Consider the following 26,883-nt stretch of genomic DNA (forward strand, 5'->3'; position numbering starts at 1 on the left):
TAAAAAAAACGTGTAATGGTGACGTGACCTAGGTGCCTAAATCAAAGTGCTGACGCACAGTGAAAGAAGGCACCCCTGGACTGCCACTCCAGGGGCACATCACCATGGGCTTTCCAACAAAAGCATCCCCGACAGCCCAGCCCAGACCACGACAGCCCCCACCACAGCCAGAAAGGCATGGAGATCAGCGAGCTTAGTGAGACCCTTTGCCATCAGGTCAAACCCTCACTCCCGTCACTCCTACCTAATTATATTCGAAAGGTACCGGCCGCTCCTCTGCTGGAACAGAAGAGCTAAGCGTTCCCTCCCAAAAAACTGACTGGGGCTAAAGCTGCCACAATCCAAGCCGGTCTGCCAGGGTCCCCTCCCCTGGCGCCGACCAGTGGTTCTCCGCCCCCATCAGAAGGCTTCCCGAACCGGCTACAAACCAGTCTGGGTCACCTTTACACCAACAGGCTTTGCATAGCAACCGCCACCCCTACTCCACCTCGCCGTAGAGCAGGGACGGTAAACTAGCGCCACCTATTGGCAACTGATAAGAACAGATACTACACTTGATCTTAGCCAAAAGGCCGAGAAGCGAAAATTACGGAAATTCCGAAAGACTTAGGCCGCGTACACACGGGCGGACTGTTCGCCCAACTTTGTCCGCTGAACAGTGTTTCGGCGGACAGTCCGTTCGTGTGTGGGCTTTCAGCGGACAGTTTCAGCGGACAGTCTGCTGAACAAAGTTTTTGGGAAATTCCGAAAAACTGTCCGCTGAAACTTTGTTTCAGCGAACAGTCCCCTCGTGTGTAGGCTTGTTCGTCAAACTAAGTTCCGCGCATGCTCAGAAAGGATTTACATGCCGAAGTTTGCATTGCAGTGTATAGGACGTCGTTTTCTAGTCCCGTCGTACGTGCCATTCACGTCATCACGCACGGTTTCAGCGGACTGTTCGTTCGTCGTGTGTGGGCAAGTCCGTCCATGCTAATTTTGAGCGGACTGTCCACTGAAACTGTTTGACGGACAAAGTTGAGCGAACAGTCCCCGCGTGTGTACGCGGCCTTAGTAACGTGTTTCTAGTATATGCTTTTGGGGGAAGCGGTGTCATGCATGATGTGATGTTTCGGGGTATTTCGACTCCGCACAACACGTTAGGCACCATACCGCAGGGTGCATGTATAAAAAAGAAAAGAGGTAAAAAAAACATCAGGCCTAAATTAACCTATTTGTGAACATGCATAGAGTTGTTAGCATTATACATACTATGTATACTGTACATGGAGAAAATGTTCAGTAAATGGAAGAGAACCTAGACAGACCAAATGTGCCTAGATTTGCCTGAATTTTATAGGTATGCCCTCAAAGAAAGGCTTATTATAAGCATTTTTTTAAACTGTTATTTTAATTGTTTTAAAAGTAAGATTCACAAATAATAGATAGTAGTAATAGATACAGAAAGAAAGAAAATATAGAGTATCAAACCCTGAATTTGCAGTGTAGTATGGACAGAAGTTACAAAAATAATTTTCGGCATAATATTTATAAATTGACCACTTTGCAGAAATACATGTAAACCAATCTTTGTAGGAGGATAGAGTACTGAGCTTTGCTGCAACAGTAAATAACATACAAAATAGACATGCATAAGGCAGACACATATATAAGTGTTAGCATGGCGGTGAATGTATCCAAAAACTTACCCTGTGCTGTGTACACAATATCGGATTTTTCGACAACAAATGTTCGATGTGAGCTTGTTCTCGGAAATTCAGATCGTGTGTAGGCTCTATCAGGCATTTAGTTGTCGCCATTTCCGACAACAAAAGTTTGAGAGCTGGATCTCAAATTTTCCAACAACAAAGTCCGTTGTCGGAAATTCCGAGCCTGTGTACACAATTCTGACACACAAAATTCCACGCATGCTCTGAATCAAGTACGAGACGGAAGCGTTTGGTCTGGTAAAACTAGCATTTGTAATGGAGATAGCACATTCGTCACGCTGCACATTTTGTAATCTTTCAATGCAGCGCGTTCTCTTCTTCTATATAATGCTAGAATAATGACATTGTTTTGCAGCTGATATTCACACAGAGTTCTGACAAACTGATTTCTTTATCATTTCTTGTGATCTCATGAATATCATTTTTCGTTTTTTTGCCAGATCTCCAGAATAATGTTTTTAATTTTTGTTTATAGTAATCTCCTTCTTTTTTTTTTTTGGAAATCAAGATCTCCTGTGTTTTTTTTTTTCTAGTGATCTTCATAACCATTTTTTTCATTTTGTGTCTCAAGTTACCACAGCATCATTATTATCTTGTATTTTTTAACCTCAAAGAGATTGGTTGGTGTTGGTGTCCCTTGTTAATTTGACATTGTATTTTTGAAATGTACCCGCCTACTCACAAACAAACTGACCTTTTTTTAATTATAACACATAGCCAATGATTTAAGAAAAAAAATACATTTATTAGGGGTTCTAACAAAATAAAGAGGAAGGCAGCGTTGGATAAAATGGTGAAATTAGTGAAGCCTTTGTACCCCAGGGCACACGTCAACTATTTGACAGGCAAAATTGGGAGCCTGGGGAGTCCATTTACTAGGGAGCACAATCCAGTCAGGACTCCAAGAGATCAGGAACAGTAGCAGATGACATATATGTGCCCAGGCTATGGTGGAGGTTCTGAGGGCCGCAGAAGCCTGGCGAATAAACTCAAGTGCTGACTCTTCCACGCTCCTCCCCTTCCTGGGCCTTTTTTGTTGAAGGTGGAGAGACCTGGGATTTGGTCAGGCTACTGGGCCCGACCACCTCCTGGCTGCCACTTACCCCTGCCATCTCCTGGCTGCCACTTATCCCCACCACCTCCTAGCTGCCACTTTCGCCTGCCACCTCCTGGCTGCCACTTTCTACAGCCTCCTCCTGGCTGAGGATTTCCTGTGTATGAGAAAGGGACATAGTTTTCGTTTATTGTTCATCAATCACACACAATTTTGATAAATATGTTGAACAATGCTATACCTGACTCAAGCTGGGCTCCTCCACATCTTCTTCCTGGGTGGAAGGCCCAGGTTGGATGTCAGAAGCCTTAGCTGGGGTGGAAGGAAGAGTGGAAGGAAGGGTTGAGAGTGATGCCTGATTTCAGTCTGGTCTGACAGAAATCGCAGTCTGTTGTAGTACCACAGTCTGGATAAATAAATGTCATCTGCTGCTGCTCCTGATCTCTGGGAATCCTAGACCTTCTTGTGCTCCCAATTATATGTGCTCCTCATGCCACCAATTTTGCACTTCAAATAGTTGATGTCTGCCGTGGGGTTCTGCGGCTTCAAGAATTCCAGCAATTTATCCAGCGCTGCCTTCCTCTTTAGTCGACTTGTATAAACAGGGTGTTTTGTCTGCCACAGACAAGGCAGCTCTCTGTACAAATCAATGAATTGGGGGAGGAAAACATGAACGTTGAATCGATTCATTTTCTCTGCAAGACACAACACAAGACAAACTCTAATGTCAGGCTAAACTCACATAATCTTGCCCCAATATAGGCCTCAATTTCTAAGCAGTATAGGCCACTGATGCTCCAAGTTAAAATTGTACGTTCGTTAGAACAATCGGCGCTTCCGCTACTCTGTCCTTCGCTCACAGATCGTACATATGACGCACACGTGTTACTCTTTATATACACTGTGCATGCGTGAAACTCCGCCCACCCCTTGTTTTCAGGCCCAGTGGGAGAGCACATGGTGGAGAGACAACAGGTGCAGGCAGCAGAGAGCAGCAATGACGAAAGCCCGGAGCCACGAACGCCCCGATCCCAGAGGAGATTTAAGGCCTCTAACATGTTCTTGGGTGAGATGGTGGAGATTGTGGATATCTTGAAGAGGGCCAACTATGTCGGGAAGCATGGACCTTACTCAAACACAAATGTCAGAAAGGCCAAGATCATGACTAAAGTTGTGAAAAGTCTGCAGAAAAATGTTGGGGTACGACGATCGAAGGATCAACTGAGGAAACGATGGTCAGACCTCAAATTGAGAGAGCCAGATCAGTACAGAAGAATCAAGAGAGTGCTGAAAAAAAGTAAGTATTTTGTTGTGTGTTCCTATTCTTCTTATTATGTTCGTGCTGCTCCATGTGCTTTTGTTTACTGTTGTACAGTTTAAAATGGCAAGTTTCAGGTTCGTGGGCACAGTAATCGTTCATAGCAAACATTATTAGTTCGCCCACTAATACAATGTTTTTGCCAGGTGCAAGTTAACTACATTTGTTTAGGCCTATTTCTATTGAAAGAAGTTTAATACATTATTGTCTAGATGGGTTTGTAACTAGAATTAAATGCAAACTTGATTCAGTGTGAGAGGACACTCAGCAGTTGTTTACACATCTGGATGCAGGAGCACTAGTGTAGGACACCAGAACAAACTTTTTAGCGTGTCCCACACAGGTGCTCCAGTGGATACTAGGAGTGTCTCTATGTGTGAAACTTTACCCAAAAGGGTAAGTATTCATCTTTAATAAAGGGAAAAAATAATGTCTTCTGCTTGGAACTCTGCCAAAACCGACAATTATATGACACTTCAAGTAATGTTTCAAATTTCTATTTCTTCCCTCAAATATCTGTGTGCTAAGTATACTTTTATTTTATTCACATGGGGAGAAAAGAATAGGGCTGGCAGAGGACACCAGGGACCCTCAACCTCCTAAATAAGGATAAATCTTAAAACCACAACCTGAGGTTGTAGAGGAAGGAGAGGTTTATGAAGTGGGCGAAATAGTGACCACAACAGGTGAGTTTCTGAGAACACAGCTTCAGGTAATCGATGTATGCCTGCATATTTATAATACATGGTGTGTTTTTTTCTTTTAGGTGATGTGAATGTTGCGGAAGAAGAATCTAATTTCACAAGTGCAAGTGCACACATCCTCATCAAGGAGATCATGGTGTGCAATTGGGATTTACAGAATATCAAGGAAGACATCAATCATTGATGTTTTAGGCAGAATATAAAACACATCAAAATGTTATAGTTACATAGTAGTTACATAGTAGGTGAAGTTCAAAAAAGACACAAGTCCATCAAGTTCAACCTATGTGTGTGATTATGTGTCGGTATTACATTGTAAATCCCTGTAATGTTGTGGTCGTTCGGGTGTTTATCTAATAGTTTCTTGAAACTATCAATGCCCCCTGCTGAAACCAACGCCTGTGGAAGGGAATTCCACATCCTTGCCACTCTTACAGTAAAGAACCCTCTATGTAGTTTAACATTAAACCTCTTTTCTTCTAATTTTAATGAGTGGCCACGAGTCTTGTTAAACTCCCTTTTGCAAAAAAGTTTTATCCCCATTGTGGGGTCACCAGTATGGTATTTGTATATTGAAATCATATCCCCTCTAAAGCGTCTCTTCTCCAGAGAGAATAATTTTATAATTTTTTGATTTTTATTATAACTTTTCTAAACAAATGTGAACGCTAAATTTTGAAGATGCACACAGTGAGGGTTATTTACGAAAAAGGCAAATCCACTTTGCACTGCAAGTGCACTTGAAAGTGCACTTGGAAGTGCAGTCATTCTAAAGCTAAGTGGTAGATCTGAAATGAGTGGAAGCTCTGCTGATTTTATCATCAAATCATGTGCAAGCTAAAATGCTGTTTTTTATTTTCCTTGCATGTCCCCCTCGGATCTACAACGACTTTACTTCCAAGTGCACTTTCAGTGCAAAGTGGATTTCCCTTTAGTATATAACCCCCAATGAGTCAACATGTGCTATATGCCATCACGGGATATCAAGGTACACATTTTGTGGGTGCAAAACATTCCTCGCAACTAAAGTAGCTGAGAGGAAGGGGTTGTACCCCCGAAACACGTCCATTGATCCCCCATGATGGGAGCTAGCATGTGTTGACCTTAGGCATGGGATAAGGAGGGAAATCCCCATTTTAACTCTCAATTTGTGTGCATCATCAAAATTTGGCTTTTACAGGGGTGACATCACCCAATCTGATGAAGGCAATATCAACACAGTTTGGACATACTAATATTTGAGATAGCCTTCCATTTATCAAAGTTGAAATTTGTAAGTTCCTGAGTTGTGTATTGTTTTACCGTATATACTCGAGTATAGGCCGACCCGAATATAAGCCGAGGCCCCTAATTTACCACAAAAAAATGGGAAAACGTATTGACTCGTGTATAAGCCGAGGGTGAGACATGCCTGTCCATCCCTGTGTGTCCATCCCTGTGTGTCCATCCCTGTGTGTCCATTCCTGTGTGTCCATCCCTGTGTGTCCAGCCCTGTGTGTCCATCCCTGTGTGTCCAGCCCTGTGTGTCCATCCCTGTGTGTCCAGCCCTGTGTGTCCAGCCCTGTGTGTCCAGCCCTGTGTGTCCAGCCTACCTGTGTCCCGAGCCTGCGTCCCGAGCCTGCGTCCCGAGCCTGCGTCCCGAGCCTGCGTCCCGAGCCTGTGTCCCGAGCCTGCGTCCTTCTGCACATACGGCGGCCATGCCAGGATCGCCGCACCTCTTCTCGTCTGTGACAGACGGCGGCCATTCCACTGTTCAAAAGCCGCGCCTCCGTTTGTGATAGGTGGAACACTCAATTTCCCAGCAGTCTGTGTTCCACCTATCACGGACATCCTCTCATCCTCGTCCGTAGTATGAGGATGAGCGGATGTCCGTGATAGGCGGACCACTGACTGCTGGGAAATTGAGTGTTCCGCCTATCACAGACAGGGAGGCGCGGCTTTTGAATAGTGGAATGGCCGCCGTCTGTCTGCTCGACACGCTGATCGGGTAGACAGACGGTGGTGACTCGAGTATAAGCCGAGGGGGGCACTTTCAGCCTCAAAAAAGAGGCTGAAAATCTCGGCTTATACTCGAGTATATACGGTATGTTTAAAAACATGCCTGTTTACCACAAAAAAAGGATATTTCTACTGTCCCAAAAAAAAAAATATAAAAAAAAAAAATGTTGGTTTGTTCAAAAACCCTTTTCTAAACGCACATGTGAATGTGCACAGAGTAAACAAAAAAATTCTACTCAACAATGTGTGGCTTCTTCTATCAATGCTCAATAGCAGTTTTTTTTTGCACTACAAGTGCACTTTCAGTGCAGTTTCAATGCCCTTTCAAGTGCACTTTTGCAGTGCACTTGTAGTGCAAAGTGGATTTTCCTTTAGTAAATAACACCCACAGTGCTTTATAATTTGCATGAATCAGGCCATTATCATCACTCCAAAAAATAAATTCAGGGTGCTGAAAATGATGAATATTATTATCATTAATGCATTACATACATTAATAACAAAAAGAAGGCGTGTGTGTGTGTAGCAGAACCACAACATAAATAATAGCTGAAGGAGAGATTGTCACCTCATGTATCAAAGAAATTACGTTGGAACTATTGAAGAAAACAGCCAACAAAAAAAAGAGCGATAGAGCGATCCCAAGTGGGAAAGATTTGTTTTCATGGGGGGGCTTATCTTCTTGACTGTCTTGAAGAATTTGATTATTAAAAGATCCTTCTGGTCAGGGCAGAGCTTGCCACCAGCTGTACCTTTACATTGTTTAATCCTAAATCAGGTCTGTTTGAGGGAAGTCAAGGAGTTGGGAGGAAGCGGGTACATCAGGACTGAAGTTTTGCCGCTAGAAAAAGATATAAACTTATTTCAAACCTTGTCATATGTATTGTTCGTTGAAGGCTCCTGTGCTTTGAGCAGAGTTGAAACAACTCTGGAGGAACAAGCCTCTCTGTTTTAACATTCTAATGTGAAGGTTCACTCTGTGAGGATTTTGATGGGTGTGATGCCTCAAGCCAGAAGAAAGGATATCAGAGGAATATTTACCGGAGGTTGGACACTAAGATACATTGCCCTAGGGAATCATGGGTCTCTCTGCAAATATGGCAGGACTGTTATCACCGTTATTGTTGATATTTCAAGTCGAGAGAGAATTTGAGGTCAGAGGCGGGAGCAGTCCTAAATTAGGTTGCATGCCCAAGGACTTGACAGGGCATCTTTTGCATCTGCCCAAGGGTGAGGTAGATGTAAAACAAACCTCCGCAGCTTGGTATTGCTTGCTGTAGCAAAAGGATACAGTTCAGGAAAGATCCACTGGACCACAATCCAACTGAATAACTTTGGTTGTAGGGACCATTTGTTGGGATCCATGAATCCTTGGGATAGGTGATTGGCGTTTGTGTTTAAGTGGGCTGGAAGATAGACTACTCTAATGCCGCATACACACAACCGGACTTTTCGACGGACTAGGTCTAACAGTCTTCCTTAACAGAATTTTCCGCGGAGCTCTGGCAGATTTTCCGAATGAATGGACTTGGACACACACAATCACACCAAAGTCCAACGGATTTGAATGTGATGATGTATGACCGGACTAGAATAAGGAAGTTCATAGCCAGTAGCCAATAGATGCCCTAGCGTCAGTGCCTGAGGTATACATGTGCCATGGGACCATCCAGATACAAATAGACGAAAATCCCTATTAAGTTGAGTTAGCTCAAGGCTGTTATGTAGGACCATGTCCTCACTCTCCTTACTTTCTCTATGATTGCCCACACTTTCTGAGATGACAGGGACACCGTCCCTTTTGCGGGTCTTTTGATGATTTGTCATCCAACCGTATTTTGATAGTGTAGGCCACAGCATCCACCTGTGTTCTACGAGCTAGGCTGGATCTTTTCATAAAAGGAGGACATTGCCTCGTTAGTGATAAGAACTGAGACCCAGTTCTCGTAAAGAAGCTTGGATAGTGATTCGAGCCCTCGTGAGGGCTCTGAGGGAAGTGCAGGGTCCAAAGGGGAGACTCTGGAATTGTAGATGGACCTGATTGACTGGAAATCTCAGATACTTCTGTGACAGTTGTAGTATGGGTGTGTGCAAGTAAGCATCCCTGAATCCCCAGGGTACATGTAATTCTGCTGTTCTGGGGAATCAAGTCTGACTTTCCTCCTGTGACATGGGAAATGTCTTTCTGTAACCTTTCTTCAAAGAGTGATTTACCATCAACAAAAACTGTATTTATACTCATTTTGTTTTGACACAGTGTCAGCTGCCCGTAGTTCTGACCACAATAGCCATATGGATATCACAAGTAGTGACATGTATGGAATTGTATCCATCACCGTCTCTCCTGTGAAGTCTGCTGAGAGCCATTCGTCCAAAGCTTTGACTAGATTTTCCCTAGGGACATTTCGATGAATCACTGTTTCCATGTTTTCGGTCCATGTCCGCATGGCTTTGGATACAGATGATAAGGCCTTACCTGACTTTACCTGCCATTTGGTAAGCTTTTTTATGTTGGGGCCTATTCATCTGCCTAAAGGATCATCAATTGAGGCTGAATCATCGATTGGTGTGATGAAATTCTTTCGTATACCAACCACTGCCACGTCTACCTCCTGTGGATGGTCTTACATTGCAGAATATTGTTCCGACAGCGGATAAAAATTTTCTAGGCAATTGAGAGGAAAAAATTATTATTATTATTTTTTTTTAACAATGTCTCTGACATCATCCATCAGAGTAAGTCTAGGTTTCCACTATTGCGACCTGAAAGTCATGCAGTTTGGCTGCGATTTTGATGTGACTTGAAACAATGCCTGCTCAAGTCGCATCAAAGTGGGACCAAAGTAGTGCAGGGACAACTTTTGAAGTTGCACAGATATGAATGGTACTCATTGGAAATCAGTCCCAAGTTGCATGACAAGTCGTACAGTGGAAACTATGCCAAAAGTAGGAAACCTGCTCCTCTAGGAATGGGAAGTACATCTTTGACTTCTCAGATGTAGTATCGGCTTCCTCCCATCCAATAGCTGGCTTTACAGCCTGGACATAGGGCTGAATTAGGAAAAGGTTGAAGTCCGAGAGCCAAACTCTTCTGAGGTAACCTTAGATAGCCAACTATTATCCAGATGGAGAATTCCCTCGAGGATTGGCCAGGAAGAGTTAACTTCTTTGGAGGAGGTTAAGCTAATTGCTGCAATGGAACTGCTGTTGCTCCTTCCGCTATGTAACCCCTACCCATCTTTTGAGTAGGACAGCTTACCTGTTAACCCTCTGACTCTCTGTCTGCTACATAGACTCCTAAAACAGCTTTTGCAGACCAATTGGCTGGTAATGGGATGACCGCGCATGCTCTGCATTTAGAGAGTTGGTGAATGTGAAGAACTATGTCTTTTTACAGATGAACCCTCACTACTAGCATGGTATCCTGATCTGGATGGTGTGCCCTGGTTGGGGACTTCATAGGTTTGTTTATGTTGCCTTGATGTCCGCTTGGACTTCTTCTGGCGTACAAGGCTGAAATACATAGATATACCACCATAAGTGCTCTCTTTTTTTTTTTTTTACTCACCTGGACGATGGTCCCTACCTTAAATGTTGTAGAGGGTTTTATTTCGGTGTCGTACTGCTTATTTTAGGCAGCAGACAGAAAAAGCAGCTAGTGAAAGATAAAGGAGTTAGCGATTGGTATTTCAGCTGGAGCAAGGGAGCGGTATTCCTGGGTAAAAAAAAAAAGAAAGAAATTACATTTACTGTTGGGAAAAAACAGGGTCCCCTCCAGGAACTCACAGCATAGGCAACTTCTTCAGATGACAACAGAATGCCATGCTGAAAGCCCCCAGTAATAAACAATGGAGAGGGAAGGGACATCTGTGGAAGATACAACCCTCTAAAAAATGATTTTGACAAACAAGGGCAACATTTTTTTAATTTGCCCCTATTCAAGATGGCCGCCACAACCTCAGGCCAGACCATGCAAGCGTGGTCCGCGGCACTAGGTCCTGTGCGGCCCGTCCAACTCAGCCTGACTCACCGAGCTGGCTCCTGACATCTGCTCATGCACAATCCGGGCAGGAAGATGCTAAGGGACTCAGAAAAGCCAGCGCAAGGTGTGACCCGTCCACTATAGCAACCAGGATTGAAGGTACAATATCAGAAGGAGGGGAAGATGGTGGGTGAGGAAGAAAGTGAAAAAGAGAAAGAGCAACGCAAGGAAAGGAAAGTGAGAGAAAATAGATGACAGGAGGGAGAAATGGAAGGATAAGGCTAAGTGAAAAATAGATATAGCTGCTTTCTCTGCTGCTTGTTTGAGCAAATGGCAGTATATAAATGCAGATAAGAGCTCTTAGTTAAGAGACAACTGCTTTCCAAAAAGGCCCACAGAAGGGACTCTCTATCTTATCAGCTCATTTAGCTACCCAAGAATAGGGACTGCACCTGGGAGAGGCTTGAACCCAGCTGGAAGCTGCCAACTGCAGAGGTAAGGGACGTTTGACCACTATTCACTGACCATGAGGTATGAGGAAGAAAAGGAGAGTGCTGGGAGTGCACTAATCCTTTTCTTTTGTAGCGGATAACATTTTGGACAAAATGTCATTCATGTGTAAATTTAGTTTTTGCCTCAGAACAGTAGGGGTTCTGAGGGTTAATTATGTAGGTTAACTTTGACATCAGTTTGGCTGGGCTGTGTTTGAAGTTCTGCTTGGTCATGTGGACAGTGAGGTGCACATGACAGGCCAGAACCAGGCCTGGTTGGATGCTTTGGGTATCAGCCTTCTCGGAACCAATCAGTGGGTGTGCTGGGCCCCACTGAGGAGTCTGGGAAGGGGTACTTAAGATGTTGAGGTCACGTGTTCAGGAGAGGAGTTTGTGAGGCCCGTGTGGTCTGTTCTTGTTCCAGGACCGGGGTAGCCCCACGAGGGGTCCCGGACACGGGGTGTTCAACATCCTGCAACATGCTTCTATGGGTTACCCCCAATAGACCCGCCTGGGGTCTGAGGTAGGGATCCGTCTGTTCCCGGGTCTCGGAACCGGGTGGTCCGAGGCGCAGTAACTGAGGGAGGATTCAAGCTGTCCAGGTGTGCTCTCGGCTTGGAGGGGCACCACAGCTTGTGAAAGTGATCGGGGGAGGACTCTTCGGAGGAGGGCCAACATTTGACATCCAGAGAAGGGACTGGTTACTGAGTTGGGAAGGACATTGACGAATCCATGTTTTTCCAGTACTACCAAGGAAACAGAGAACATTCCAGGTACTGCTGAGGAAAAAGGTTCCTGTTCACTTTCAGTTACAACTTGTCCATGTTCAGAGAATTTTACTTGATTTTAAGTTCTGAATCAACGTGCTACTCTCTCGGTGATACTAGAGACTTTGTTATGTCTGCAATTCAAGGTGCCTGAGTTCTTCACCCTTGCCTTCTATACGAGACTGTGTTGTTGGATCTTACCCCTGAAAAAAAAAAAAATCTTTCAAAAAGACTTTATTAGTGTCAGCGTCCAAGCTGTTGGGCATCAACCCTGGAAACCCCTAGACGTGGAAGAACAAGCCAAGAGGAGGTAACCGGTAAGCCCAATAAGCCCAATAAGTCAAGGCCGCCCTACAAAGGGTTATGGCCGCTACACTTTTATAATATTCACTGGTCCTGAGGGAGGAGCCAAGGCGGAGCTTGTCACAGGTATGCTGCCATGGAAGGCACCAGGAAAAAGTTTTGCCTATAACTCTGCTTTAATGCTAAAGACTATTAGAAAGTGAACATGCTCAGACATAAAATTGTGCTCAGCCTTACCAGACACAATTTAAAAAAGCTATTATTTTGATTTTGATCTCACATTAGACAAAGTGGCATCAATTTGCAGGATCAAAATGACCACAAAGGCACAGGCTACATTTTGAAAGCTGATTCAACGAAGAAAAATATTTTCAAACAGAAATTATATTGTAGGCACACAGGCAGGATAACTGTGGAAACAGGGCTCGATTTCTGCATAGACAACTCAGTTCCTGGCCTAGGGTGTCAGGGCTGTCAGGTATGGTACAGACCTTACCATAAGTCAGTAACACTTTCTCTTGTATAATGTGAAGTTCTATAATTCTTCTCTGCTTGTCAGGACAATCAAATTTCTACCCCTGCACAGTTTTTGCATTTTTAAAGTGTTACTAAATTCAGGACCCTGCCTTCACTATATCTGGTCTCCCACAGTATGCAAAACATGGAAATGCAATTATTTTAGTAAATATAAACTGCTAAATACTTTTTCTCATCAGCAGTATATAGCAGCCTTGTGGTTTCTATCAGTGTCTGACTGAGCACTGGTTAAAGCTTGTAGGAGGAGTTTTTATCTTGCTCTGACTGACCTATAAGGCTGCATGACCCCTGACTTTCTGCCTGGACAGTGCTGATTGGCCCTGTGCTAATAACATGCGCCCTCCCAAAAAAAAAACCTCTCTAGCAATACACACCAAACTGAGCATGTGCAGAGTGCCTCCAATGCTATGTTCTATTAGCAGATAGATTGGAGACAGTAAAAAAAGGGAGAATCAGAGAAGACAGGATCAAACAGCCTTATTACATAATGCGGAGGATTAACCCCTTAGGTTTCACAGTGAGTATAACAAGCATGCTTTACTGCATATACAGACTGATTTTACTGTTGTCGATTTGGTAACACGTTAAGCGTGTAATTACTGTTGAGGCAGAATACTAGTACAGTGAGGTAACAGCTTGTGGACACGTTCAACATCTCCACTCCCACCCCAGCTTCAGAGTATAATGTCCGATCTTGTTATTATAATAATGAGGCCTACAAGCAGTTGGCTTTTGCAGCAGGAGGTATAAGTCTGGCCTTGTGTCGACCAATGTACAAACTAAAAAAAATGGTGCCTAGCTTAGATACCAATGTACCATAAGTTTGGGAGAAAATAATCATTCTTGCAATCCTTCAGGGTCTGAACTTTCATGTTGCAAAAATAACAAATAGCTAGATAAGAGGCCTCTCAGTTTTTTAGTTCTGCTGAGTTATTCCGATATTCCCTTTCATTCTGGGCTAGTGGTCACTCACAAAGTAAGACATTTCTTAAATAGAGTCACAGACATCTCTAAGAACCTGCTAGAGCCACTAACTCTGCTCCAACAGAGACAGAAATTGGAACCCTTTCTATGGTTCATTTAAAGTGGTTCTAAAGGTACAAGGTTATTTACCTTCATGCAACCCCCCCCCCCCCCCCCAAAAAAATACTCACCCAAGCCTGATCTTGAGCCAGCGAAGTGCACAAGAGCAGCAGTTCTCTTGTCTCTCTCTCCTTGTTGGGCAGAGAAGAAGCAGTGGGGGCCATTGACAGTAAGAAAAGAGCAGGGGACGAGGCCAAGCTGTGTATCAATCGGCATGCATCTTGCTATGGGGGCACTTGGCAGGGGGGAGGAGCCAGCGGGGGAACCCCAGAAGAGGAGGAAGTAAACATATTTGTTCTTTAAAAAAATGTTTGCCTTTAGAATCACTTAAACTAAAACCTTACCCTTTTACTGTAAACTAAAAATAGCAATTTTTACTTATAATTCACTAAATCAACTTTATTGGCAATGGTTAGATACCATTTGGCGAACGTTACTTTTTAAAAAGGGGGGTCTTAATAATATTTTGCACAAGGCGTCACATAACCAAGTGCCACTCCTAGTGGTGGATCTTCAACTTTTGCTGAATTTGCAACAGAGAAATTCCTTGAGAATTTTCAGCAGCTTGCTGGTAGATGTGCTCAGAACTAGAGATGGGCTTGGGCGTGTTCTAAATCCCACGTGCCTGATCCCGCCAGGAAGCTGACACTGCCCACAGCTAATCACAGGCAGTGAGGCATTTCCCGATCTGTGCAGCTGCTCACCAGGAAATGTCTCACTGCCTGTGATTAGCGGTGTGCAGTGTCAGCTTCCTGACGGGCATGGGCATGTGGGATTTTGAACACCCCTGAGCCCATCGCTATTTGGATCTAACAAGACTGTAAAATGTGGCCTATGCAGATGAGCTGTGAGGCTGGAAGAAGTTACAGAAGTTAGCTTTTATATATTTTGTTTCCAGAGTGCCACGCTGACTGGTGTAATGGAAAAGGTAGGTGTAATCATCTGCAAATGATCACATGACATGTCAGAGCTAATATCAAATATACAAAATACAGCGCTAACAACAAATAGTTAATAAATAAGTGAATGCTGACATAATCCATTCTATAAAATGAAAAACATTAATGTGCACATCAAAGTGAAAAAAGTATCCAGTATGAAAAAATTAAATAAACAAATTCAACAAATGTCCAAAGCAATACAAAGTCCAATGGAGTGTTGTGTAAAACTTTCCTCCACTAAGTATTTCTTCCCAGGGTGCTTGAGTTAGTTACATCAAAAAAACGCTCCCTACACCACAATCAAGGGTTGCACTATCTGGGATGAGATTAGGCAAGCCAGGCTCATGTCAGGTACTTAGGCTATTATCCACCACTTCCTCTGCTTGCCCCTTCAAAAATCTCTCAAATGGTTACATAAAAAGAGCACAGGAGAACCCCAATGGTGTTATAACTTCAGGATCATTTTATAAGACACTAAAAAAATACTCACATAGACTGCAAGTACACAGGCACATCAAAACAAGATTTCCTGTTGAGAGTGTGACCAGCAGCAGGATGCAGCAATCAGCTGGCCAACCGCTCAAATCCTCAGACTGTTCACAAGCCTTCCACTGCTCAACAGACACAGATCCAAGCAATAATCCACCAGGGAGACCCATCAAGTCAGGCAACGGCTCCCTCATTGTGAGCCATAGTCGTTATGTGAATGATTATCTTAGACCCCACGCCCTTAGGTTGCCCAGCTACATTGGGGATACTCTGCATTTGCTTCAGATCTTGGATGGCCTGCACATTTCTGAGCATACTCTATTGGTGTCGGATGATGTTGAGGCTCTCTACTGCTCCATCCCACACGGCAAGGGTATATCTGTGATTAAACATCTACTCCAGCAGACAGCCAGACAGAGTGGAAGCTAAATGAGTTTATGGTGACCGTGCGGAGCTTCCTATCCTCTGAGGAACTTCTGGAATTTAGGGTACACATATATTGATGACATCCTTGTCACATGGGATGGCCCAGTGGAGACCCTCAATCATTGCCTTCAGGCCCTGAATTCAAACCAATTTAATTTGTCATTCACTATGAACTATAATGCCACTTCCATACCTTTTCTTGATATTACCATCTCTTAGGGCCCAAAGGGAGCACTCTCCAGTAGTCTTTTTCTTAAATCAACAGTAGGCAATACCATCTTACATTTTTAAAGTTTTCATCCAAGACCTTTGGTCAACTTCATCCCATATACATGCTCCAAACACATGCTGGTAGGTTAATTGGCTTCTGTCCAAAATTGGCCCTAGTATATGAATGTGAGTTGGGGACCTTGGATTATGGGATCCTTGAGAATAGGGACCAATGTGAGCCTGCAATGTATTTGTGGAGCACTGCGTAAATTGACGGCACTATATGGGTACCTTAAATAAAAAAAAATAATAATATAATAGGTGAGCATCTTAATGAGACACAATGTACAGGGATAGGGACAAATGTAGACACGCTCCCACACTCACTCAGGTTTAACTGGATGGACTAGTGTCTTTATTTAACCTTACTAACTATGTAACTATATAGCCAATATTTACGCATTTGAAGGAACTGTTCTAGTGACAGTTCCTTCAAGATTGAGGCGGATGCCCTGCGAAATAGACTCCTGGCTAGGGGATATTCTAAAACTTCCCTGAAAAAAACTTTTAAGCGCACTACTACTCCCACCAGACAGACCCTGTTTACGCCACTAAAAAACCCAAGACCACTACTTGTATCATCATTCAGTATTGCGGACGGTAGAAAAGACCCATCCAAATATCCTGGCACTTTTCATTGAGGCGGATGCAATTATTGCTAATTTATGCAAAAAAATAGACAAGTACGCTTGCACAACGGGACCATCTTCAAGCACCGCCATAACGCCAACTGCAAAACGACAGGTGTTGTATACCTCTTAACCTGTGAGTGCGGTTACATTTACGTAGGCAAAATTATTCAAGAGTTTTGGAAGCGTACTGACATATTTTAAGTATGAAGTCATGTAACCCAGACCTACCATGGGGCATGTCACGACCATTCATAATGGAAAATTCCACCGCACTCGCTTCCTTATCCTTGACAGGATACACATCCCATCTCGGGGGGGGACTGGAACAAAAAGCTACTCCAATGCAAATTGTGGTGGATTTACCATTTGAATGCTACATCACCCCCAGGATGAATGAGGCCACACATTTTAAACCCTTCTTAGAGGGTTTCACCTCAGGGGGTTGGAAGAAGTAGCAGTACACATACAACACATAGAGAAGCTAGAGGGACCAAGTTCCTAAAAATTATAATAAAATTAACATCAAACATCTGCTACAATTTCTAGGTTAAATAATCACTACAACCATGGGTGTTTCCCCTCTGATAGGAATTTATATTTATTTATTGGAGTTAGTTTAAGCTATAACTTGTTTGTGAAGATGAAAGGACTTTTCTCCCTTCTCTTTCCTTTTTCTACCTTTTTATTATTCCATCAATAGCATCTCTCTGTCTTGGATAGTATTGGGCAACTGCTATATTCATAGCAGTTGCATTCATAGCAGCAATCGTATATATGCAACATTTGTCTTTTTTTGTCTGTATCTTTATGATCCATTGTTCAAATGTATGTTTTATTGTATGCAGCTTCTTTTGTCTGGGGGTGACGTCTCTTCCATTCCCTGCCCACACCGCGGTCCTCCACGGATGCCCAGCCGGCATCCATGCTTCTTACATAGGGCGGCAGTTGTACCACCTTGGACGTAGACACCAGGCTGTGGTCCTCCTTCTAACATACAAAAATACAAGTAAAGGCACAAAAGCTTAGAACCATCAATATCCCAGACTGAATCTGTTATGGGATACACAGTCTGTATTAGTCCATGCAAATAATTAGTGACATGTGGGGAATAAAAAGTCCAGAGCACTCAGGGCTGCCATCACATAGGAACAGAAAACAGGTTTCAAAAACACTGCAAAAGAAATGGAAAGAGGCGCCTCTAAGTGTATACGTTTCTTAAAAACTTTAATAGTACATTAGATAGGCAACTCACATTTAAGTGGTAAATAAAAGCACATGGGTCCTGCAAGGATAAGTCCAGGTGGTGACGATACTGCTTCTTTGGTCCTACACGAACGAGCGATGTCTGCATTGGAAACCACCACTGATGTAGAAAAGCAAGGGGGAGACTCAAAGCGGGGCATGAGGAGTGAGAGGAAGGATCAGGGCCGTCTTTAAGGCAGGGAAAAAGGTGCAGCTGCCCTGGGTCCTGTCATTGTTGTGGGGCCAAAAACAGCTGCCTCATACTTGCCAACTATCCAGGTTTAAATTCCCTTGTCCCTTGAAGTTTTATTCCTGTGCTGTGTCCCAATATCTCAGTGTGAAGTGCTGGTACTAATGCTGCCCAGCTCTGCCCTATTGTTGTGTACAGATGACTTACCTGCAGATCCTATGTTTACATGTAAATAACCGGCATTCGTATGTAAAAAGCGGCGACAATACTAAGTAAATAGCTGCGGCCGGCGGCATTGGTATGCAAATAAAGGCAGCATTCCTATGTATATCATGCTCCCCTGCTGTGAGGAGGTGATGTGCAGTAATCTCTAGCAACAAATCAGAGAGCCGTAATGTGTGCTGTAACCTCTATCAACTAGTCAGTAAGCAGTAATGATATGCTGTAACTGCTGGCAACCTCAATTGCTGCCTGATCTGATACAGAAAACTGATTTTAAGTCTAGCTGCTATTTATTGTATGTCTCAGAGTAGGTGGAGAGGGAATTTGCATGGGGGGGCCCCAAGAAAAATTTTGCCCAGGGTCCAATCTATACTAAAGACGGCCCTGGGAAGGATGGCAACGGAGGATGATGTCGCACACGACCAGTTCCACTTGGTCTAAGTTTCAGAAAGCTCAAAGATGAGAAGCTCATGCCTGGGCACATCCTAATCCTCCCTGTGCCAGCCTGGGCTTTTTCCTGGAGAAACTGCTGGGTTTGCTAATGGACACTCAGTGACAGTGACAGTGCTGCCAGTGAGACAAATTTGATTGGTATGTATACTCCTAGGCTCACCCTATAACAACTGCAGCCATGGAGTAAGCTGACAGCTGGCCGATGCTCCCACTATAGTTCCGGTGTTCTGCCTAATACAGTCCGCCCATCAAATGCTGTCCGCTCCGTACTGCGCATGCGCAGTACGGAGCAGCCGAAGCTTCGGAAAAACTCCGAAGTTGAACGGCGCCTGCGCCGTGAGTGGAGGAGGTAGCCCCACTATCCAAGCAGACATAGGGTTAAGAATTTTAGAGGGCCCCTCGCTGGCGAGCTTCGCTCGCCACGCTTCGGGCTCGGCCTCGCTCCGCTCGGCTCTTTTTTATTCTAACTCTATGTCCACTTGGATACTGGGGATAGAACCTGGACTCACGGCGCAGGCGCCGTTCGTCCTCGGCAATTTTCGGAATCTGTGTTCCTGTGTACTGCGCATGCGCAGTACGCAGGGGACAGCATCTGATGGGGGACACTATTTTACAAGACACCGGCAAGTGATCTCTTACTATAGGTGGCGGAGTGATACAACTGCACTCCGCCTGCCCTCCAGTGCCTCTTCTGCTGTCATAGGATAGGAGGTAAGCAGCATCTAGTGGGGAGCATGGTCGAATCTAGAGGGCAGATTTCACATCATTTACAATGCTCTTGCCTGCAGAAATCCCCCTTCCTCCCCCTCCACACTGCACGAGCAGGAGAGGAAAGAGGACTCAATCCTCTCGTGTGCATCCTTGTCCTAAGAAATAAGATATGTGGGCGGGAGAGTTTATGTACAGCAGCTGGCAGATCCGTGGGGGCTGCTACACTGATTCTCCTGTATGATCCTGCTATGAGTGAGCTGTGATGTAAGGGACACTGTGCCATACTCTGATGCTGGGGCACTACTGTGCCATGCTCTGATGTCAGGGGGCACTACTGTGCCATTCTCTGATGTAAAGAGGCACTACTGTGCCATGCTCTGATGTGAGGGGCACCGTGCCATGCTCTGATTCCAGGGGGCACTGTGCCGTGTTCTGATGTCAGGGGCACTACTGTACCATTCTCTGATGCAAGGGGCACTGTGCCATGCTCTGACATCAGGGGGCACTGTGCCATGCTCTGATGTCAGGGGGCACTACTGTACCATTCTCTCATGTAAGGGACACTGTGCCATGCTCTGATGTCAGGGGCACTGTGCCATGCTCTGTCAAGGGGCACTGTGCCATGCTCTGATGTCGGGACACTACTGTGCCATGCTCTGATGTCAGGGGGCACTGTGCCATATTCTGATGTCAGGCGCACTGTGCACTGCTCTGATGTTAGGGGGCACTGTGCCATGCTCTGATGTTAGGGGGCACTACTGTGCCATTCTCTGTCAGGGCACTACTGTGCCATGATTTGATGTCAGGGGGCACTACTGTGCCATTCTCTGATGTAAAGGGCACAATGCCATGCTTTGATGTTGGGGCACTACTGTGCCATGCTCTGATATAAGGGGCACTGTTCCATGCTCTTATGTCAGGGGGCACTGTGCCATTCTCTGTTGGGGGAATGTGCCATGCTCTGATGTCAGGGGCACTGACTGTGCCATGCTCTGATGTATGGGGGCACTGTGCCCCCTCTGTGGGCAATCTGGTACTGACACTGGCTGGCAGGGTCACAAACTGATACTAATGTCACTAGTGACACTATTACAGACACTGTACTAATGACACTGGCTGGGAAAGGGTAAACATTAAGGGGGTAACTGTGTGTCTAACGATGTGAAAAATTGTGCTGCTTTTACTTACTAATCTGGCTATTTTTTCTCCCTGCTTTTCAGGGAGAAGAAAGGACCAGATCACTATTCCTATGTACACAGAGTTCTGTTTGTTTGTGTGAAATATATGCACTATACGTGCACACTACGTGTGTTTGAGCTTCTGTTTGGGGTGCACACCCTAATGCAATAGGCTGCACACACCTATGGTCACAGCATTTTGTACATATATACCAATACATATATATGTTTAAGAAATGACCAACGTAGGCTACAATACACATATATTTTTGCCCCTAGTATCTGGCTGTATATATAAAATATCATGTACTTATTCCTTATGAGCCATGTACAGATATTTTTCGTTTTTTATGTCACCTGACAGAGTGAATATTTGTAGCATGGCTGGACAATACACTCTATCCTTTTTATTATATTATACAGTATATACTCCACCCCTCTTTTTTTTTTTACTTTATAGATTTCAAACCGCACATAATATAATCTCCCCACGGCACACCCACCCTGTTGGTGGCGTTCCATGTACCCAGTCTTGCTGGGTCTATGTAGTTGGACCTCTCGGTGTGGTGAGTTGGTTTTTGGATCTCCAGCCATCCTTGGATGGAGTTTGCTGGGTTTTTTTGGGGGTTTTTTTTGTGGCTGTTATATGGCTTTTCATTCGTCAACATTTGAGTTTATTTGGACGCAACAATTATAGTGAACAATGTATCTGCTCTTTATATTATGTATGATGTATACTATATTATCCTCTAAAATCTGTTTGTTTGCATTTTAGTGTGTTGGTTGTCCATCTCTAATTTTATATAAAAAAACACCCCTGAAGAAAGAAGAAATTCTGAAATGCTTTGGATGCAGTTCAAGGACTCAGTTTCTCCACCATGGTGGTCCGGAGCCCTTCAGTAGTATACAGCCTTGTTGTGTGATTTTGAAGTGCATATGTAAAGCCACGTATTAGGTTTACATGTATTTTTACAACATTTTTAATCTCTCTATAATAAAATAATATTTTTTCATACTTTTTTCTACTCTTCTACTTTTTAACTATGATTATGTAGTATTTGTGGTGACTGTACATACAATCACCAGGGCCTTAAAAGTCCCATATGGGGGGGAACTCCTCCTTTTTCTCAGATCCAAAAGCACTTCCCAGCGACAGGCTCCATTTCCTGTGTAAAAGTCTTTATTGAGAGGGGGCAGAGGAAGGGGTGGATAACAGCCTAAGGACCTGACATGAGCATGGTTTGCAGGGCACGTGGGAGCAGGGCACGTTACATGGAAGCATGAGTACACATTGCATGGGAGGTGGTTAAAAATAAAAATAAAATCAAATTTTTTTGATTTAACTACATTTTTTGATTTAAATCAGATTTTTTTTATTTTTTAGCAAATTTTATTTAATAAAATGCTTTTGGAGTAAAAAGCTATCTAAAGATAGTTTTCTATTTAAGATAAATTAATAATCTAGTTTATTCAGCATGAAATTGAGCTAAGTTATGTAGCATGAGACTGTATATTCTGCAATATTTACATTTTTGATAAACTCTTCCAATGAATCCAAGCTCTGCAAGCTGCAATAACATGCACTCCATTGATGCATTCACACAATTTCACAGTAACCATGAGATAAAACAAAGTTCAGGAATATCTTTTTTTTTGCAACTTTATATACACTACTTGAAGAGAAATGCACCTATACCAGGCTCTAAGTGTGAAGAAGAGGGGCAAGCAGTAAAAATGAAAGTGAAACCTTCTAAGCAGCTTATAAACCTTGTAATCTTACTGCACATAGCTTGAAGTGCTTTCTTCCTCTCTTGAGGAACAAAATGGCAGCAAGCCATAAAAGAGACCTACCGGTAGTTTGGGAATCATTTTATGAAGTTCCTCTACCTATGGGTAAAGCAGGTATGCGTGTAAAATGCAAGCAATGCAACAAAGAGATGCAAGGCCTGGTGGCCCAAATGAAACAACATCATGAGAAGACGTGCTGTGATGAAAGGACCGTGTTTGAATTTTGTTTATGTGGATCAAGCCAATATATTGTGTTTAAGTTTTTTCACAGATATTTTGTTTATGCACTTCAGTTACTAAACATTGATGTTTAACCACTTCAATACCAGGCACTTAAACACTTTCCTGCCCAGACCAATTTTGAGCTTTCAGAGCTGTCGCACTTTGAATGACAATTACGCGGTCATGCTACACTGTACCCAAATGAAATTTTTATCATTTTTTTTCCACAAATAGAGATTTCTTTTGGTGGTATTTGATCACCTCTATGGTTTTTATTTTTTGCTAAACAAATAAAAAAATTTTTTTTTGTTTCAGTTTCAAAACGTTGTAAATAAGTACGTTTTCTCCTTCACTGATGGGGCTACACTGATGGGCACTGATGGGCACCGATGAGGTGGCACCAATGAAGTGGCACTGATGAGGTGGCATTGATGGACACTGATATGTGGCACTTATAGGCGGCACTGATGGGCAGTGATAGGCGGCACTGATGGCCGACACGGATGGGCACTGATAGGTAGCACAAATTGGCACTGATAGCTGGCACGGATTGGCATGGATAGGCAGCATAGATGGGCATGGATAGGCAGCATAGATGGGCATGGATAGGCAGCACAGATGGGCATGGATAGGCGGCACAGATTGGCATGGATAGGCGGCACAGATTGGCATGGATGGGCACTGATAGGTGGCACGGATGGGCACTGATAGGCGGCACGGATGGGCACTGATAGGCGGCATTGTATTGTTTTATACTGTACTAATGGATGCCAATCAGTGCCAAACAATAATGCATGTCAATCAGTGATTGCCCATTGTGGGCACTGACTGGAATCCCTGGTGGTCTAGGGTGGCATACCTTGTGCTGGGTATCCCTGGTGGTCCAGTGTGGGCATCCTCGGGGGGGCTGTGCTCAGGGGCGTACCAAGCAGGGGGCGGGGGGGCGTTCCGCCCCAGGTGCCACACATTGAGGGGGGTGTAAGTGGCTGGGTGGCATTGCTATGGGGTTCACTCTGCACTCAGATACTGTCTGACAGTATCCTGAAGGGAATCCCTGGCTCTGGCTGCTCTGTTTTTTTGTGAGTTTTTTGTGAGCTTGAACACCCCCAGCACTGTGGCCGAAATAGTACGGTCTAGTTTCTGTTTTCACCTGCTAGCTCCACCCACCACTGCTGAGCAGCCGAGCTGTGTGTTGTTACACTCTGTGTCCACACCATCTTCCAGAGTCTAAACCTCCCTAGCTGAAGCTGAGAGCCAAGGTGAGCTGGTGATAGGGGGTGTGTGAGCTGTGAGAAGAGAAGACGTTGGAGAAGTGTGTCTGTCCTGCCATCCTTACTGTGCTGCTCTGTCATAGAAGGGGAAGGGGGGGGGGTTGTTGCTGTGTAGTAGGTAGTGTAGCTGACCTGATGGGGGGGGTTGCAGAATACAGGCGTGTGCTATGTACAGGTTGTAGACTCCAGATTTGTGCTATATACAGGGTAGCAGAATACAGGCGTGTGCTATCTGCAGAATGCAGGCGTTTGCTATGTACAGGTTGCGGAATGCAGGCGTGTGCTATGTACAGGTTGCAGAATCCAGGTGTGTGCTATGTACAGGTTGCAGAATGCAGGCGTGTGCTGTGTACAGGTTGCAGAATGCAGGCGTGTGCTGTGTACAGGTTGCAGAATGCAGGCGTGTGCTGTGTACAGGTTGCAGAATGCAGGCGTGTGCTGTGTACAGGTTGCAGAATGCAGGCGTGTGCTGTGTACAGAATGCAGGCGTGTGCTGTGTACAGGTTGCAGAATGCAGGCATGTGCTGTGTACAGGTTGCAGAATGCAGGCGTGTGCTGTGTACAGGTTGCAGAATGCAGGCGTGTGCTGTGTACAGAATGCAGGCGTGTGCTGTGTACAGGTTGCAGAATGCAGGCGTGTGCTGTGTACAGGTTGCAGAATGCAGGCGTGTGCTGTGTACAGGTTGCAGAATGCAGGCGTGTGCTATGTACAGGTTGCAGAATGCAGGCGTGTGCTATGTACAGGTTGCAGAATCCAGGCGTGTGCTATGTACAGGTTGCAGAATCCAGGCGTGTGCTATGTACAGGTTGCAGAATCCAGGCGTGTGCTGTATACAGGTTGCAGAATGCAGGCGTGTGCTGTGTACAGGTTGCAGAATGCAGGCGTGTGCTGTGTACAGGTTGCAGAATGCAGGCGTGTGCTGTGTACAGGTTGCAGAATGCAGGCGTGTGCTATGTACAGGTTGCAGAATGCAGGCGTGTGCTGTGTACAGGTTGCAGAATGCAGGCGTGTGCTGTGTACAGGTTGCAGAATGCAGGCGTGTGCTGTGTACAGGTTGCAGAATGCAGGCGTGTGCTGTGTACAGGTTGCAGAATGCAGGCGTGTGCTGTGTACAGAATGCAGGCGTGTGCTGTGTACAGGTTGCAGAATGCAGGCATGTGCTGTGTACAGGTTGCAGAATGCAGGCGTGTGCTGTGTACAGGTTGCAGAATGCAGGCGTGTGCTGTGTACAGAATGCAGGCGTGTCCTGTGTACAGGTTGCAGAATGCAGGCGTGTGCTGTGTACAGGTTGCAGAATGCAGGCGTGTGCTGTGTACAGGTTGCAGAATGCAGGCGTGTGCTATGTACAGGTTGCAGAATGCAGGCGTGTGCTATGTACAGGTTGCAGAATCCAGGCGTGTGCTATGTACAGGTTGCAGAATCCAGGCGTGTGCTATGTACAGGTTGCAGAATCCAGGCGTGTGCTGTATACAGGTTGCAGAATGCAGGCGTGTGCTATGTACAGGTTGCAGAATCCAGGTGTGTGCTGTATACAGGTTGCAGAATGCAGGCGTGTGCTATGTACAGGTTGCAGAATGCAGGGGTGTGCTATGTACAGGTTGCAGAATCCAGGCATGTGCTATGTACAGGTTGCAGAATCCAGGCGTGTGCTATGTACAGGTTGCAGAATGCAGGCGTGTGCTATGTACAGGTTGCAGAATGCAGGCGTGTGCTATGTACAGGTTGCAGAACGCAGGCGTGTGCTATGTACAGGTTGCAGAATGCAGGCGTGTGCTATGTACAGGTTGCAGAATCCAGGCGTGTGCTATGTACAGGTTGCAGAATCCAGGCGTGTGCTGTATACAGGTTGCAGAATGCAGGCGTGTGCTATGTACAGGTTGCAGAATGCAGGCGTGTGCTATGTACAGGTTGCAGAATCCAGGCGTGTACTATGTACAGGTTGCAGAATCCAGGCGTGTGCTATGTACAGGTTGCAGAATGCAGGCGTGTGCTATGTACAAGTTGCAGAATGCAGGCGTGTGCTATGTACAGGTTGCAGAATCCAGGCGTGTGCTGTATATTGCTGTGTGACTACCACCCACCTATAGTAGCTGAGCTGTGAGCTTACCTGGTAAGGGGGGGGTGGTGTTGCTGTGTTCACAAACCAGGTATAGAGTATCTGATAAAGGGGGGACTTACACCCACATCTTGCAGCCATCAGATCCGTCCAGCAAGCAGCAGGTCACAGCAGCATCTTGCCATCTTCCCTGCGGCCATCAGATCCCATCCACGGTCCAGCAAGCAACACGCCTTGTCAGTAGGTCAGTTCCCAAATCTGAATCAAATCATCAATGCCAATGCTGTCCTTAGGGACAGATCCGATCCAGAGATCGCCATACAGTGGGATCTCTGGATCAGATCTGTCCCTGAGGACAGTAGATAATGCAAAGTATGGGCCATACTTTGTATTGTCAGCTGTCTCCCCTTCTCACTCTGATGTCTCCCTCATAGCAGCTCCAGTCCAGCTCTCCACTTTCCTGACCGCGGCACAATCTGTCCAAAAATGTGGCATCTGCTCACACTTGAGTAACTGACACCTCTGTCCTTTCCCGTTTATTGTCACTGGCTACCATGGATGAACAGCATGCGCTGTTATTACAAGGAGCGGGAGGGGACGTCCCCATCCCCCCACAGCTCCGCCCAGGTCTCCCATCCCACCCGCAGACCTGAGCCACCAGCCAGCTGGCCAGAAATCCGAACAAAGCCGATTTTGCCTTTGATCAGGTCTCCGATGTAGAAAACTGGAAGCAACAGTACAGTGTCACTTCCGGTTTACTCGGTAGCCAACAGCGCCATTTAAAAAAGAAAGCAGAATTAAAAACCGCTGATCTTGGCAGAGGAGGGTGTTTTTTTGTGGGTGTTTTT

At 44.9% G+C, this 26,883-nt stretch overlaps 1 protein-coding gene and 1 pseudogene across 2 annotated transcripts in view; both read right to left on the reverse strand.

Annotated features, from left to right (window-relative positions):
* Positions 1–26,883, reverse strand: part of TRPM8 (transient receptor potential cation channel subfamily M member 8) — a 211,109-nt gene that overhangs the window by 107,049 nt on the left and 77,177 nt on the right. The window lies entirely within an intron of this gene.
* On the reverse strand, positions 503–584 carry LOC143925798 (U2 spliceosomal RNA; annotated as a pseudogene).

This window comes from Lithobates pipiens, unplaced genomic scaffold (assembly GCF_037356315.1).
Source record: "Lithobates pipiens isolate NorthernLeopardFrog02 unplaced genomic scaffold, aLitPip1_a1.2 Scaffold_22, whole genome shotgun sequence".
Classification (NCBI taxonomy): domain Eukaryota; kingdom Metazoa; phylum Chordata; class Amphibia; order Anura; family Ranidae; genus Lithobates; species Lithobates pipiens.